The sequence below is a fragment of the Panthera tigris genome, chromosome A1, assembly GCF_018350195.1.
Source record: "Panthera tigris isolate Pti1 chromosome A1, P.tigris_Pti1_mat1.1, whole genome shotgun sequence".
Taxonomy (NCBI): domain Eukaryota; kingdom Metazoa; phylum Chordata; class Mammalia; order Carnivora; family Felidae; genus Panthera; species Panthera tigris.
In genome coordinates, this window is record NC_056660.1 from 111,708,012 (window position 1) to 111,724,102 (window position 16,091).

Below are 16,091 nucleotides of genomic sequence, written 5' to 3' on the forward strand. Positions count from 1 at the left end.
TAAAGGCCCAACAATGGGACGTTGGTTAAGTAAACAGTGAAAGCTCTGAATGAAATATTATACTGGTGTAAAGACTCCTGATTATAGAATCTGTGGAATTTCGCAGAGTAAATGCTTATGCAGTAAGGAGAGACAACACAAGGTCGTGTAAACACCATGATTGCAAATATGTAAGGCAGCAACCGCTATGTAAAGCATGGCAAAGTAAGAGATACAAACATCGTCCTCTTTGAGTGGTGGGACTTTGGGCATCTTGTAAAGGGTTCCCTCCTTGCTTTCCTGTTTGTTTGAATGTTCTTAGTATGAAAGGGACTCAAGAGCATTCAGTTGAGGTGGTGTGGCCTACGGAAGTCTTAGCTCCACTTTGTAGGACAGTAGGCTCTCCTGCCCTGCGGCCGGCACTGCACAAGCAGCACGTACCTACCGTTCTTGGTGGTGTGGGTGAGGCCCGTGATGAGGGCTCATGCCCCGTCTTCACAGCTGTCCATACTTTTCACAGCACAGCTCGCCGGCCTGTCCTCGCAGGCCTCACCAGGCCTAGTCCTGCTTTGTGTCCTCCTTCTCTAACCATTCCTGCTTCATGTTCACAGCAGGGTGCTGGCCTCTCCCCCAGGCCTCTGGGAAGGGAGCCCTGTGTCCTGACATGGGTCCTGGGAGCAGCTTCTCACTGGTTGCACTGTAGCAGAGTCCCCCGTCCCTCCAGCCACACCCTCTCTTCCTCAGTTTCTTAAAAACTGCAACTCAAGCTTCTTTGCTGGCTATCTGTTCCATCTGAAGGCTTCTGCCCTGGCCGTTGGCCAGGTTGATCGCTGCTTTGCCTTCTTAACCTGCAAACATGTCATTTCACAGGGAAGCCTTCCCAGACCATGCACACCTGCCCCTCCCTTACCCTGTCCCAATCCGGGAGAGGTTACTGCTGTCAGCCTTCATGGTCTGTAGACCCATTTCTCTTTGGCACCACTCCACACACCTACAAAGGTTCATTCAAGGTTTTCCCCATCCGTCCATGTGCTTCAGAGGGCCTTCTTGTCCTAGCAGGAATCCAGGGCCTGCCCCACAGCAGGTGCTGAATGAATGAATGAGTGAATGAGTGATGAACAAATTAGTGTAGATCACAGTTTACCACAGTCTGGTGAATTAGAGTCAGACTTCTTGGTTTAGAATCCTAGTCTACCACAGTGTGCCTCCCTGTGCCTTTGCTTCCTTACCTGTAAAAAGAGGGTAGCGGGGCACCTGGGGGGCTCAGTCAGTTAAGAGTCCAACTTTGGCTCAGGTCATGATCTATCTCATGGTTTGTGAGTTTGAGCCCCGTGTCGGGCTTCTGTGTGGACATCCCAGAGCCTGGATCCTACTTTGAGTGCTGTATCTCTCTTCTCTCTCTGCCCTCCCCTGCTCATGCTCTCTCTCTCTCTTAAAAATAAATAAACATTAAAAGGTTAGAAAAAAAAAAGAGGATAGTAAAAATAATAGGACTGTGGTGGGGATTAAATGAGCTGATACAGGACAAGGATACAGCACAACGTCTTGTCACATAGCAAATGCTCCACACATGTCCGCTCTTGTTTTTACTATTATTATTAAATCTCCCAGGCTCACTCCCTTATCTGTAGGTTTGCTTGCTAATTCCTCTTGCTTTATATTTGTGAGATGCTTTTATAGCACTTAACTCTGGGTCAAGGATTATTGTGAGTGCTATAGAAATATTAATTTATTGAATCATCATAACCACGTTAGGGTAGGTACCCCCCATCTGTTAAATGGCACAGAGACACAGAGAAGGTAAGCAACTTGCCAAGATAAGTGGCAGGTGGCAGAGCTGATCTTCACCTGGAAGCAGTCTGGCTATAGAATCCTGCTCAGGACAGCCATATGCTGCCCCCTGGGAGGAGGGACCAGGGGAACATGCTCCATTTTTTGCTCAGGCCTCCCCACTGCTTTCCTTGCCCTGTGCTGCTGACATCTGACCTTCAGCTCCTGTCCCTGAAGGGTGTCCCAGAGTTCCCATCCAGTTAGGGTTGCCAGATTTCGCATGATGCCCATGCAATATTTGGAGACACACTTATACTAAAAGTATACTCTTTATGTGAAATTCAAAGTTAACTGAGCTTTCTGCATTTTATTTTATGTTTCTCTATTTATTTGAGAGAAACAGAGACAGTGTGAATGGGGGAGGGGCAGGGAGAGAGAGAGAGAGAGACATGGGGCTCTAACTCATGAAACCGTGAGATTATGACCTGAGCTGAAATCAAGAGTCAGATGCTTAACCAGCTGAGCCACCCAGGTGCCCAAGCTTTTCTGTACTTTAAATGGCCACCCTACATTCAGCATCAGGGGCTGCACCGTGGTTTGGGGCCAGCCTCCATCAAATGGTGGTCTCAGACACACAGACATGGAGCCCCCTCGGGTCTGCCATGGGTAGGGCTGGGAGGGGAAGGATAGGCACACTTATGAACCCTCTTGTGGGGCAAAGTTGGCATTCAGGCCCTAGCAGAGGAGAGGAAGACGCAAACTGAAAAGTCAGGCATCAAGGAGGGGAGTTCAGGTGGAGGCAACAGTTTAAGGTACTGCTCCAGGAAGGGGGAGGTCAAGGGCAGCTAGTCAAGAGGACACTGTGGGGTAAGGCAGGGATCTGGTCGGGGAGAGCAGAGGGCTGGATATGTGAACAGGGTCCATACTGTGCAGGGCCTTGGGCTTCATCACCTAGGTCAAGAGGACCCCCTGAACCCTTTAAGCAGGAGGGTCTGGTGAGTAGGTTTTGCCTCTTAGGAAGATCTCTGAGGCTGCTGGTGAAGGAGGCGTGACAGACAGGGAGTTGGAAGGCAAGAGAAACCTTGGTCAGGGAAGTCCTAGACCAAAGGACCAGGAATAAACACTTTGTCTCCTTATTCCTGAAATTTTTTGTCTTCTTCTGCAAAACCTGACACAGAGACGGAAAGAGAAAGATGGTTCAGTTCCCTTTCTTACAGAAAGGGACGTGTTTGCAGTGTTGGTATTTTTTATTTCTACCATCTCTTCTGTGAGTGGGTCTCTAGCACCCAGAGAAAGAAAGGAGCACAGAGGAAGGAGGCAGTGATTTGGTTTGGGGTGGGTGAGTTTCTAATTCATTTCTGAATCAGTGTCTTAGGCAGATGTAAAAGGACAGGTCAAAGGCATTGCTCAGAGGATTTACCTGCCAGGTGAACATTTAGCTTTAATTAATCTTGTATGAAGAAAACTTTTCAACCAACCGTCTGAGATGCATTGCAAAAATTCTGTCTTAGCAACTAGTCATTGCTTCTGAACATGACCAGGTTCCTAATGGTGAACGATTTAAGACTGTAAAAGAATTGTCATAAACAGCTCCCCGGAGCCAAGAGCACGGCCCAGATTTTAAGCACATAATGGAATCATATCAAAAGTAAGGAGGGGCAGCAGGACCCATAAATCCTTGAAGTGCAGAATCTGTCCATTGTGAAACTTGTGAGGAAGGGAAACCAGATGTGGATGTTGGAGAGGGGCAGCAGGGAGGGGGTAGGCTGGAGGGTGGGTGTGCAGGTGGGGGCAGGCAGGAGGGAGGGGGTAGAAGGAAAGCCGGTGGGGCAGGAGGGAAGGGGTAGAAGGGAAGCAGACGGGGGGCAGGAGGGAGGGGGTAGAAGGGAAGCAGGTGGGGGGCAGGGGGGAAGGGGTAGAAGGGAAGCAGGTGGGGGGGCAGGCAGGAGGGAGGGGGTCGAAGGGAAGCAGGTAGGGGGCAGGCAGGAGGTGGCACAGGGAGTTGGGGAGGGGATGGATGGGCTGGAGGGAGAGGGAGGGGACCGTCTGGGCTGAAGGTGGAGGAAAGGGCTCCGTGTGACTGGAGGTGCCTCCCACAGCACTGGCAGAGGTGGAGTCCAGGTTCAGGCCATGGAGCAGGGCAGGCTTGCCCCCATTTGCGGTGGCTGGGAGGTCCAGCTTCAAAGGGAAGAGGCAGAGACTGAAAGGTTACCATGCTTCTGGCTGCTTCTTCAGCTGGACCGACAGAAGTATTTTATAAGCTTTTCCTGAAATTTTGTCTTTGAAGACAACATTTGAAGCAGTTTTTTAACAGTATATTTGAAACACCACGCAAAGACTAAAAGACTAATTTTGTTTATCTTGTAGAAGAGTAACACATGTGGAAATCCCTTTGGATTGGGGTGAAAAGTATGCTTGCCCCAGTGGCCCTTCTTGGCTTGAGACGGAGGGTTTATTTTATTCTGCTGTGCACAGTCCTTTGAAAACATCAAGGTGAACCCTTGCCGAGCACCCTGTCTGTTGCCAGGGCTGCGGGGGCTGCAGAGATGTGGGCAGCAACCCAGTGTGTGGGCAGTGAAGGGGACCAAAGGCCAGCAGGCTGGGAAGAGTCCTTTAAATGGGTTCCAGACATGAGTTCTGGGACTTCAGAGGGTGGCTAGGGACAGTCACATCCAGCCAGGGGAGCAGGGGAGCTTGAAATGGACCTGGAAGGAGGAGAGAGATTTACCCAGGTAGAGAAGGGGGAGCGAAAGCTAAGTCACAGGAACTGAACACCAGAACAGCCTGGAGGCCAGAAAGTGTGTGGTGAGTCTGGGAGTAGCTGGTTCCCTGAAAAGATAGATGAGGATTGTGGGCAACGGGGCCGCTGGGGAGAACCTTGGAAGCTGATGTCAGGAACTTGTATTTAACTTATTGGAAAATTGAATTTGATGCTTAGGTCTGTTTGACGCCATTACAACTCCCATTTCTTAAAACAAAATTTAACAACTCCTGCAAACAAAACAGCTATCCTATTCCCAAAACAGTATGGTGGTGCTGAAGAGAAGAAAGGGTACCGTGGAACTGTCCACCCTGCCAAGGGCCAGTTCTGGCTGTGCCCATGCAGAGACTTTCACAAAATTACAGTCGTACTGTACAATCCATGTGTCCTTGTCTTCCTTTGGTCCACGTTACTTTATGACTTCCCCTCTTTGCTCCATTAATCCCCACTTTAAATGGCCTAGGGAGGGGCGCCTGGGTGACTCCTTGGGTTAAGCATCTGATTTTGGCCCAGGTCATGATCTCATGGTTCCTGAGTTCAAGCCCCGCATTGGGCTCTATGCTGACAGCTCAGAGCCTGGAGCCTGCTTGTGATTCTGTGTCTCCCTCTATCTCTGCCGCTCCCCTGGTTACACTCTGTGTCTCTCTCTCTCTCTCAAAAATAAACAAACATTATTAAAAAAAATGGCCTAGGGAGACTTAAAAGGACCCTGGGGTAAAATACAGACTTTCTGAAATATGAACAGTTTCCACCTTAGTGGCTTAAGTTTGGGTTCTCCAAACGTTTCTCTAGTTCGTACCTGCTGTGGGTTAGAGACCCCTTGGGGCTGGCCCTCCCATTTCACTCAACCACACGCTCTTATAGGGCCAAGAAAAATGAGCTCGTGTTACCGTGCTCAGGTTCCTGGCAGACCACTGGTGTGATAAAGACCATGCGGCAGGACAGGGATTAATGGCAGGGCTCTAGGATGACCTCTTCCCTCTTTCAGACACTGGACTCAGTCCATTAGTTGCCGCAGATCAATCCTCCAAAAGTCAATATGCTGAAGGACCAAGATACTGAAATATCAGTTATCAAAATTTGGTTTCTGTTCATCCCTAATGACATTTGTGGGCATTTGGTTCTTGCCAAGGCTGTCCATTTGGTGGTTATGTTTTGGTATATGGTGGTTTGACATGCTCTCATGTATTTTGAATTTTGGATGTCTTGGGTGTTGCAAAAAGAAAGATTTTATAGGTGGATTTGCAGTCCAGTGTCTTGGTTTTCCTGACTCTGTATATTCCCAAATTTGTTTAGTGAGAGCTGAGAGGGACTGCCTTTCTGGGAATGCCTGGAGAGGAGGGATTTGGGATGTTCTCACCCAGGGCTTGCACGTACCCATTCCATACCCATAGCAAGACAAACTGCTTTTAAGGAAAGGCTGTCCCCGGGATACAAGGCCCCTAACGTGGAAGAGCTTCATGAACCTGACTTTCCTTGGGCTGGACCTCTCACCTTCCCCTCCTCCCACCCACCTGCAGTAGGGCCAGCCTGGGATTCTGCCACTGGAGAGGGGTGAAGAGCTGGAGGAGGGGCCTGTCTTACTCCATCCCTACCTACAGCCTGGCTCTGGCCAGCCTTTTGGGCCTGGGAACTGTTCTGTGATCCATGAATGCCTTTGCTCTGTGTCTGGGGTCTGTAAAACTGCTTGGAGCCCCCAAGAATGCACCACACTCCCCTCTCAAAGTCACCCTTTATTTGTAGATTTTTTTTTTTTTTTTAATGAAGGCACCTGGTTCCCTTAAGCTCAGGGCTTCTCAGAGGGCCCAGGGCCTGAGCTAGTGGAGGGGAACACAGCCCCTGCGGGGGGACTGTAAAGCTTGAGCATTTCCAGGGCTGCTGCCGGCCCACCCCACCCCCACCCCAACACCTGCACTGAGGCCCACAGTGTTCCATCCTGTGAAGGCGGGTGGGAGGCTTTGCCAGAAAGACAATAGCCTGGCTTTGTGGGAGCACCGCAGATTCAGACATTCTCTGGGCCTCAGGTGGGGGCGGCCGCAGAGGGCATTTGCTGCAGGCCTGCTGTGTGCTAGGCCTCGTGTACTGGTTCTTCACAGATACTGTCCCTTCGAACTGTCAGCCAAGCCCAATGGGCAGCCCACTCTCCATTGGCAGAGAGAATAGACGATCTTTCTGAAGTCGCCCAGCTTGGGGGCAGATGTGGACTATGAGCTCACATCTCGACTCTGAGGCCTGTGCACTGCCACAGGCTTTATACTGGCCCCCCAGCACCACCTGCTGCTCTAGCAGGAGCCTCCGGGATGTGTAGGTGATGACTGCCTGGTCTCCCAAGTTGTCCCCTGCCTGTCAGGTACCTATGATTTTGCTATGAGACTGCACTTCTTTGGGCAAAGGCATGGCCTCCCCTGGTGATGATGTAAGTGCAAAGCATTACATACGCTGTCATACCCTGCCCTGCAGCCATTTTTGTGCCACCTGCAGGGTGGGCATTCTGATCCCCCTTTGGGAGATGGAGAAACTGAGGCCCAGAGCAGAGAAAGGACTTATGCCCAGATGTTTGCCTAATGCCTAGTATGCTGCCTGGCATGTCAGTATTCTTGGGGTGGTTCTTCTGTGGGATGGAGGGTGACTAAGGTCCACGCTTGCCTGTCACAGCCGCCTCCCTCGGCCTTTCTCTGATTTTGGTGGCAGCTGTGTTGGGCGGTTCCAGCTCACCTGTCCCTGCCTCAGGCCACCTCAAGTGCTCCATGCGTCCTGTTGCTTTCTCCTCCAGAGCCTTCTCCAGGCCTATAAGGAGCTCCTGTTGCCATTATGCCAGGACATCCTGGAAACCTGGAAGAGTGGGTGGCCAGTTAACCCATCTGGGGGCAAATGCCACCCAATGGGGAGTGGGAATGGGTGGACTAATGCTTGGCTCTGCCAGTCAAAAGTGTGTGTCTGGGGGGCGCTGTCCACGTTTTCAGAGACCTCAGCAAAATGGAGCCCCTACTGCCTATATCTGTGACCTTGATAGCACACTTTATAGTCATCTTTCTCCTCCAGTCTCACTCCTCCCTTCCTCTTGCGTCCTGGGATTCCTTCTAAAGAAGCCACTCATACCCATGTCCCCATGGCAGGCTCTGTGAGGGGAAAACCTAAACTAAGACCCCCTCCCCCACTGCCAACCCAACCCTCCTTTTCAGGGCCAGGGGAATCTCCTGGGACCAGACACTTAGAATATGTAGGGTGCTTGGAAACCATGTAGGGCCGGCATGTGTTAGAGCCAAAACTGAGGCCCAGCTGTTCAGATCTGTGGTGTGTTCTCAATGAGGGATGTGCGACTAAGCCCAGCTGACCAGGAACAGACACTGTCTGTGGTTCCAGGAATGTTTTTTCACTCCTGAACACGTTTGACTTTGTCCTGTCCCTGAAGGTCCGCTGTTAGTTGTTCACACCTTTGGCAGGTAGTAAGTGCTCATCAAACACATGCTGAGGCATGGTGGCTCCAGAATGGATCTGTCACAGTGTCCACTGCTCAATGCAGACCATCACAGACAGGGGCATGTCAGGGGCTCAGCTGCGGGGCCAGAGGGCGCGGGATGTGGGAGGAAACAGACATGGGAAATGGATGGGCCGTGGAGAGGAAAGCTGCAGGGTGTGGCGTGCTGCGAGAGGAGGAAGAAGGCATGCTGGGAGTGAGGGAGGGAGTGAGAGTGTTAGTGTGCGTGTGAGTGTGTGAGAAGGAGCATGTGTGAGTAGATGTGGGCATGCTTTGAGTGTGTGAGCATGGACAAGCGTGAGTGTATGTGGGTTGTTAGTGTGTATAGTGTGAAGGTCTCTGAGTGGGTGAGAGTGAGTGTGCAGGTGTATGTGGGTTGTTGTATGAGTGTGAGCATCTATGTGTGAGTGGGTGTGTTGTGAGTGTGTGTGCGCGTGTCTGTGTGTGTGTGAGAGAGAGAAAGAAAGAGAGAGACAGACACAGAGAATACACATGTGCCCTGAAATGGTTTAGCCATGGCCCTGGGAAGGTAGAATGAAGGCACTGGGAGTTTGGAGAAGAGCTGGTTCCCATACAGATACTAGAGAGTGGAGGGCAGATGTTAGGGGCTTCTAGACACTCTGAAGGCACCAGAGGCACCAGTACCTACAGCAGAACTCTCTGAGAGAGCACGGTGGGGGACAGGGAGGGAGGAAGAGTCGTGGTGTAAACATCCTACTCCTGACAGAAATGCCCATCACCTGGTCATTGCCCAGGGTCCTGGAGCTCCAGCGGTGAGCCGGAACCCAGCAGGACCCCAGGGGAGTGCCCAGGGGCACAGGTCCAAGGGCTCGGAGTGTTGCCATCTAGGCTCTCCAGGTTGCCCAGAAGGAGCCGTTTCATCAGCTCTGCTGTTTCCTCCTTCTTCCTCCTCTTCTCTCATCCGCCAGTTCCCTCCTTTTCTGCTCACAGCTGGTGTAGTCCTCAGTGTCCTCCGTATGCCCCAGGCAGAAGCCAGGGCTTCTCCATCTTGGATCCAGAGGCTCAAGTACACAGCAGGCCCTTAGCAACAGGCTGCTTGACCGATGGGCCTGATTGCTTTGTTCCTGCAGTGGAACATCAGCTGGCTGTCTATTCTGTGACTGAGTGTCAACCTCTGTGACAACCTATGTGTGCTAACCTCAGGTCAACACTCAGCAGGTACATATTAGAAATAATACTATTTCTAATCTCTGGCAGATCCCATCCAGAGCAGAAAATTAAAGGGGATTTGATGGATCTAGGGAAGCATTTGCACTTGATTAAGCAGCATCTGCAATTTCCGGCACCATAGACGAAGTTCCAAGGGTTTCTTCCAAGAGGCAGGTGGAGGACGGCATCTTAGACTGATGAGCTAAAAGTATTGCAGTGGCCCATTTCTGTGGGATCATGACAACCAGGGCTTTGAGAGGTAGTCCTCACTCCAAATATTTTGTCTCTGTTTTAAATATTGGTCAGACCTTGTACCCAGATTTTGGGTCTTGGAGATGGGATCTCCATGCCTCTGAAGTCGGATCATCTCTGCAGTGACTCAGGCCCCACTTCCAAATGGCCCCTGGGGAGATACCTGGAGTCCTCCATCTTTAGACAGTGCCATTCTGGTAAGTCCTCTCATTCCCTCACCCAGCTCCACCCTGTGTAGTCCCTGTCACCTGTCCCATTTGGAGACAAGATTGTATGGGCCGGGCTGGGTGTTGCTGAAGTCTCCCGGGCACTATTCCCATTGTATGCCACCTGGAGTTGTGTGACATCGTAACCTTGCTCAGCCTCCTGGAGTTCAGAGCTGCTGAGGGTTCTACACTGGATGGGAAGACTCCCACTGGACAGACACTGCTGACCAGAAACATAGAGCTACCAGTGAATGAACACAACTGACCGTAGACATAGTGCTAACAGTGGGCATATACCATTGGCCACAGACAAAGAGATGTCAATAGGTAGATACTGTTGACCAGGGATTCCAAGGGTTGAATGCTTCTGGTGGTCAGAAGCATCTTCCCATCAGGGTTACCCATCTATGGAGCTCCTTCACAGCAAGTTAGAAAAGCTGTCATGTTCCTCACCTTGAAAATTTCAGAGTTTTGTTGGGCAGTCATGACATCCACGGGGCCTGTGGGCCTGTGGTATGGTGCCAGCAGAAGAGGGAGTCGAGAGAGCAGGGGCTTTGGACTGGGATAGGCTTGGGTATAAATCCTGGCTCTACCTGTTTTTAGCTAGGTGACCTCTCTGAGCCTCTGTTTCCTCATCTGTAAATTTGGCATAATGACCATGATATCTACCTCATACTGATATTGTGAGGATTACATGAATCACTGATAAAGTGCGTGACATAGTGACTGGCACATAGTAAACTCTGCATAAATGTTAGCTTTCATCAATCAATCATTCATTCATTCATTCATTCACCACAGTTGCGTCTATTTACACAGGTTTCAGCATAAGGCCCCAGGCAGGCATAATCAGTACACAAAAGGACTAAATGATCACTTACCTGCATGGTCCCTCTGAGCATCAGTCACCCCCAACTCTGGTACTCCCAGAATTTACCGTCATCAGGTGCTGGACATTATTTTCTTGGCACCCCCCACCTGTCAGTCAGACCCTTACCCTCACCAGGCCTGCCACTCTTAGGAGACCTGATGTGCTCATTATAAGTTAGGGCTGAAAAAACAAACTGTAGCAAACTTCCAATTATTATTTATAGCCATATGGTTACTCAGTTTTATCTATTTTTGTGTGTAGAGACATTTTATATAGAAAAATCTTAAAAGGTTCTCTGAACATTCTGTGTATTTGATTTCCATGATTGGAGCCCTAGGGGTGTTTTCCAAGAATATTTTATGTGAAAGAGACAAGTGATAACTGTTTATAGTCATCCGGTAACCATAGAGATGAAATTCCACCAGATCAAAGTATGAAGGTAATTAACTCCCTGCAAATTATAGTTGCTGAACCTTATGCACAGAGGCACATGACTTCACTCATGGGCTATGCAGCCAAGGGAAAAATCTCTGGGGGGAAGAAAAGGATTAGCAAGGGCTCATCTGCAAAGCTTTGTCCCTCTGTCCTCATCCAGAGGGGGCACATGTGAGGAGCCTTAGTTTCAGCCCAAGGAGTCAGCCTCTGTAGCCCTCAAAGTCACATATCTTGACTCTCCTTCCCTCACTTCACCATCCAAGTAGTCTCTTCTTTGACCCAGGCTAGACTTTACAGGTGTGGGGAATGAGATGATTTAACATGCTCAGTTGTGAAGTGGATGAGGGGTGAGTGGTTCTCAGCTCCCACTTGCCCATAACCTCCATGTGCCAACCTGCCTCATTTTCTAAGAAGGACAGGGGGAGTTTTTCTCATCGGTGTCACCTACTAAGCGAGCAGAACTTTATGTCCCACTTTTAATAAGGTTGACCCACCAGAGTGTCCTCCCTTATTTATCCCACCTTCATTTTGAAAGGGTGCCCATCCAGTGAGTGGTTTTCCCCTTCGCTCTCTTTCTGTCCTCCGCCCCGCCCCCCTCCGCCTAGTGGAGGCTCAGAAAAGACATGCCCACGGGGCTGCTTCTCGGAGGTAGTGTAACAGTCTGCTCCCCATCAGTGTAGGTAGTGTAGGGATTGGGGTTCTTGACAGTGGGCTGAAGTCTGGCTCTGCTTCTTAGTAGCTGTGTGACCTACTGTGAATTACTTAGCTTGTCTATAACTCAGTTCTTCTTTGCAAAAAGAATAAGTCTGTTGTGAGAGGATGATGCCTACAAAAGCCCCAGCACAGTGCCTGGTGCAACATAGCGGACCGACTTTGAGCAAGAGGAGATTTAATATAGGGAATGAAGTCCTACAACACTGTTGGGAGGGCTGGGGGAGCAGATCACTGACGGGCCTCTGGAAGGATTCCCAGGTCAGTTCAGAACTGACCCTCCAGGGTGGGGTTGCCTGCCTCTCTTCCCCCTCTGACACCAGAGTTCAGAGCTCAGGATTCATCCTTGCAGCTGGGATCCAGGAAGCAGGGGGCCAGGATGAAGGAATGACTACCGCACCTCCTGCCACCACACTCATGTCTTACAACTGGGAAGCTGTGGAAGGAACCCTGGAACCAGCCTCCCAGAAGCTCCACATCTCCAGGACTTCTTGCCACTGGAAATAGCCCGAGGAGATGGGGGGATGACTTCTGCCTTCCTTCTGCTTTCCAAACCTCCTGTGAGTGGATCCAACTGGTGGAACCTAGCTCACATCCTCGATCCTAGCTGCAGGAGTCTGGGAAATGTGTTTAGCTTCCCCCCCCTCCCCCCCACCCAGCTAGAAGGAGAATGGAATGGAGGCTGGGAGAACCAATCCACAGAATCCAGCCAGGTGCTTATTAGTATTAATACAAGTGCTCAAAATATTTGGCATTATTATTGTTATTACTGTTGCTATCATTATCATTATTTTCCTTGCCTTCGCAGGAAGCCTGGCTTGAGGACTCACTAATTTGAGGGGCCCCTAGTGAAGAGTCTTAAGGTTCACCTTTCTCCTTGGGGGGGTCTCCCTTGCAGAGTGGTTTTCCGAGATGCAGCATCCTATTTAATGGTGTCATCATGTCACCCTCTGCCATAGTGTCTGTGCCAGGAGCTTGGACCACTGACTTACTCTTCTCCCTCACTAACCGACCTGCTTACCCCAACCAGCCACCAAGCTTTGTAAATCACCTCCATTGACATATCTGTCCCTTCCTCCATTGCCACAGTCCTTCGTCGAGCCTTTATCACAGTCTCTGCGCTGGACAATGTGACTGCCTTCTCTCTGGCCTCCTGGATTCCAAGCTTCCTTCTGAACCCATCGTCTACCTGACAGCCTGCACAGCTTTCTTAAACACAAAGCTTGCCACTCTCTCGCCTGCTTTGAGCTCCTGAGTGGCTCCCTGGCCTCCAGGTGCTGTGCTGAGGTCTGGCCCCAGGGCGTCTAGTCTAATGGCCTCCTGGCCTCATCTGCCCCTGCCACACTGAGCTCAGCCCCCCAGCCCCTGTGGTTTTGCCCAGACATACCATGTTCTCTCGCTTGTCTGAGCTTCTGTATTCTTTGTTCCCTCTGCTGGAATGCCTTCCCTGCCTCTGCTCCTGGGATCTCTGGGTCAGCTCTCAGGACTCTCTCAACGCTGCCTCCTGGTGACATCCTCCCTGCCCTTCTGGGCAAGTTCCCCCCTCCCACCCCCTGCAGAGCTCCTTGGCCCCTTTAACGTCAGATATGTTGGCTCCCTCACCACAGAAGAGGGCTCCTTAGTTGCAAGACCAGAACTTACTCATCCTCACCATCCTCATCGCCCCCAGTCTCTCGCTGACTCAGCCAGTCAGTTAAGAAACCTCTTCCCTGACCTTTGCTCCGTCTGGCCTTCTTCTCCAGTTGTCCCTTCACCAGTTCGGCAGTGGCCTCAGGCATCACTCTCCCTGGGCACCAGGCTCTGGTAGTGCTGCAGATGGTGTACCTCTCTGGGTAACGTCAAAGTCTGTCCTCTGGGGACGTACAACCCTGGAGTCGGGGAGGACAAGTCCAAGTGGCAATAAGAGGAAAAGAGGCAAGGTCAGTGCCAAAGGCAAGAACTGGAAGGTGCCACAGGGTCCACCGTAGATGGGTGAGCAGGGAAGGCATGTGGAGGAGGGGACTTGGCAGAGCCTGGGCAGAGCTGGTCCTTCTCAGTGGGGGACTCCCACTCCCCACCCTTCCACCCTCTCTGAACACTTCTAGCTCCTGGCCTGGCATTTTCTCAATGGCTCTCTTGTCAGCAGTGTTCCAGTTTCCCCGAGTTATTAATGAAAGAGCTGCTCCTTTGACATGCAGACCTCACAGACAAGTCTCCCTTCCAGTTTTTTCTCAGCTTCTTCAATGTGGAGCACCCAGTGTGTGCCCAGAGTTTGGTGGTCTTGTGATTACGGCGATGGTCACTGTCACTACGGTGCCAGGAAGCACTGGACGCCCCATACAAGCTTTCAACCAAACGGTAACCCGGGGAGGCAGTGCTGGTGTCCACCCCCCCCCCCCCCCGCCTGAGGCAGAGATGTCAAAGTGACAGTAAACGGCAGAGGTAGGACTGCCAGCTCAGCACGGCATGGTTCCAGAGTGTGAACTCAGTGCAGCACTGGCTCTCTCATGATGGTGCCCCTGCAGTGGAGCCGGATGTTCGAGGGCAAACACTGCTGGGAGGTCAAAAGGATGAGGTCCGAGGTGGCCACAGGGAGCTGACCGTGACCTTGGCGAGAACAGTTCCAGGGCGGTGGCAGGGGACAGAACCAGACTGCAGTGGTTGGAGTGGAAGAGGGCAGGGAGGATTGTAAGCAACTCTCTGAGGTAACCTCGCTTTGGTGGGAGGAGAGAGGGCACCAGATTGGGGGAAGGTGGAGAAATGGGTAGAAGGAGAGTTAAACAACTCTTTGGTTTCCTGATGACTGAGCAGGACCCAAGCATGTGTGGGGGAAGGAGGCAGAGGGAGGCGGAGAATTGGGAGACTGGCCAGAGGCGGAGCTGATGGGAGAGACTCCCCCCACCCCAGGAAGTGGGGAGAGAGGGACCCAGAGGCCAGGAGTGGAACTAACCTTGGGCTAGGGAGGGCCACAGAAATTTGGGGGCTGGAGGCCCCGAGGAGGCCATGGCACCATGAGGTGCCTTCCCTGGTGGCAGGGAGGCATGAAGAGTGCACCTGTCTGTGAGTTTCTGTTGTCAGTCCTAGCACTTTCCCTTAGCACTTAGCATGTACTACTTATTTTATCTTTTTAATTGTTTGGCTCCCTCCAGTTGGCTGTAAGCTGCAAGAGGGTAGGGATTTTTGTCTGTATCCTCAGTGCCTAGGATGGTAAGTCACACATATTTGGGATGGTGAATCAGTAACTGCTAAATGAAAAGTAGGATACTTTTTCCACGAAGCCGAGGTAGGTCTGCAGCTGGCAGGAAGGGGGCGGTGGTGGCATGAGGGGGTCTGAGAGGAGAGCGACAAAAGCTGCTGTGTGGAGCATTGACACAGAGGACCGTGGGAGGACCAGAGGCACCTCACGTGAGACCACGGGGCCTCGTCATGGGGCTCTGCGGCAGAGGCCAAGGCAGGGGTGGCTCCAAGGTCAGTGCTCTTCAGGAAGGTGTAGGACCCTGAGGGTTAGGGGGCTGGAGGCCTATGGTCAGTAGGTGGGGTATGAAGCTGGTCATCTGGAAGATGGAGAGAGTCTGCGGGATGACAGGGTGCAGGGTATGGCTCTGCGTGGGGGTTGCTGGACCGGAGTGTGGGCGAGGGCCGCCAGTGACAAGGAGGTCAAGGACTGATGGCCTCCCCACAGGCCGAGGTCATCCCGGGGTGGCCTGGGGGGAGCGCAGTGGGCCCGCTCACAGCTCCGCGGTGAGTGAGGGGGTGTGAAGGAAGCGGGTGGTAGATGACCACTGCGAGGAGAGGGGGACCAGACCACAGAAACCTCAGAGGGACAGGAGCTTCAGGTGTGGGCTGCAGAGTGTGTGCTGGAAGCAGCTCTGGGCAGTGAAGATGACTTGGGGCCACCTGCCAATGCATAAGGAAGGAGTAGCCTCCATGCAAGTGGGCTGTGGGGAGCAGAACCCTCAAGGGAAAGCTGGCTGTAGATGAGGCCTAGGGCAGAGAGAGGGAGAAGGCGTGGGAGGGTTGTTATAACCATTACTATTAATCTAGCTCCTAGAACCCTGATTCCAAAGGGACTGTGAACTTGGGAAGGATCCTTCCTGCATAGGGATGGCTAGGAGGGCTCCCACCTGGACGATCATGCTTACTTCTCATTTTGGGGAGCACTATCTGGTTATATGGCTGCTCTCATCCCTCCTGGACGGTGTGACTGAGTTGGATTCTTAGAACTGCTGGCTCTTAGGGGGTGCCCCCTTCCCACCAGAATCTGGTGGGGACCCTTTGGAGGTTTGCTGCAATCAAGCTGCTTACGGCTCCCCTTTCTTCTTCACCAGGCAAAGGCATGCTGCTATGGTGCTGTGCCCAGATCTGCAGGTACCCTTGCCATTTACAACCCATGAAGGTCCAGAACAGCTGGAGGCAGGATGGGCTGCTGGGGAGACTGAGGCTGGGAGGACACAGCCAATATTGCTGGTAGCAATGGTA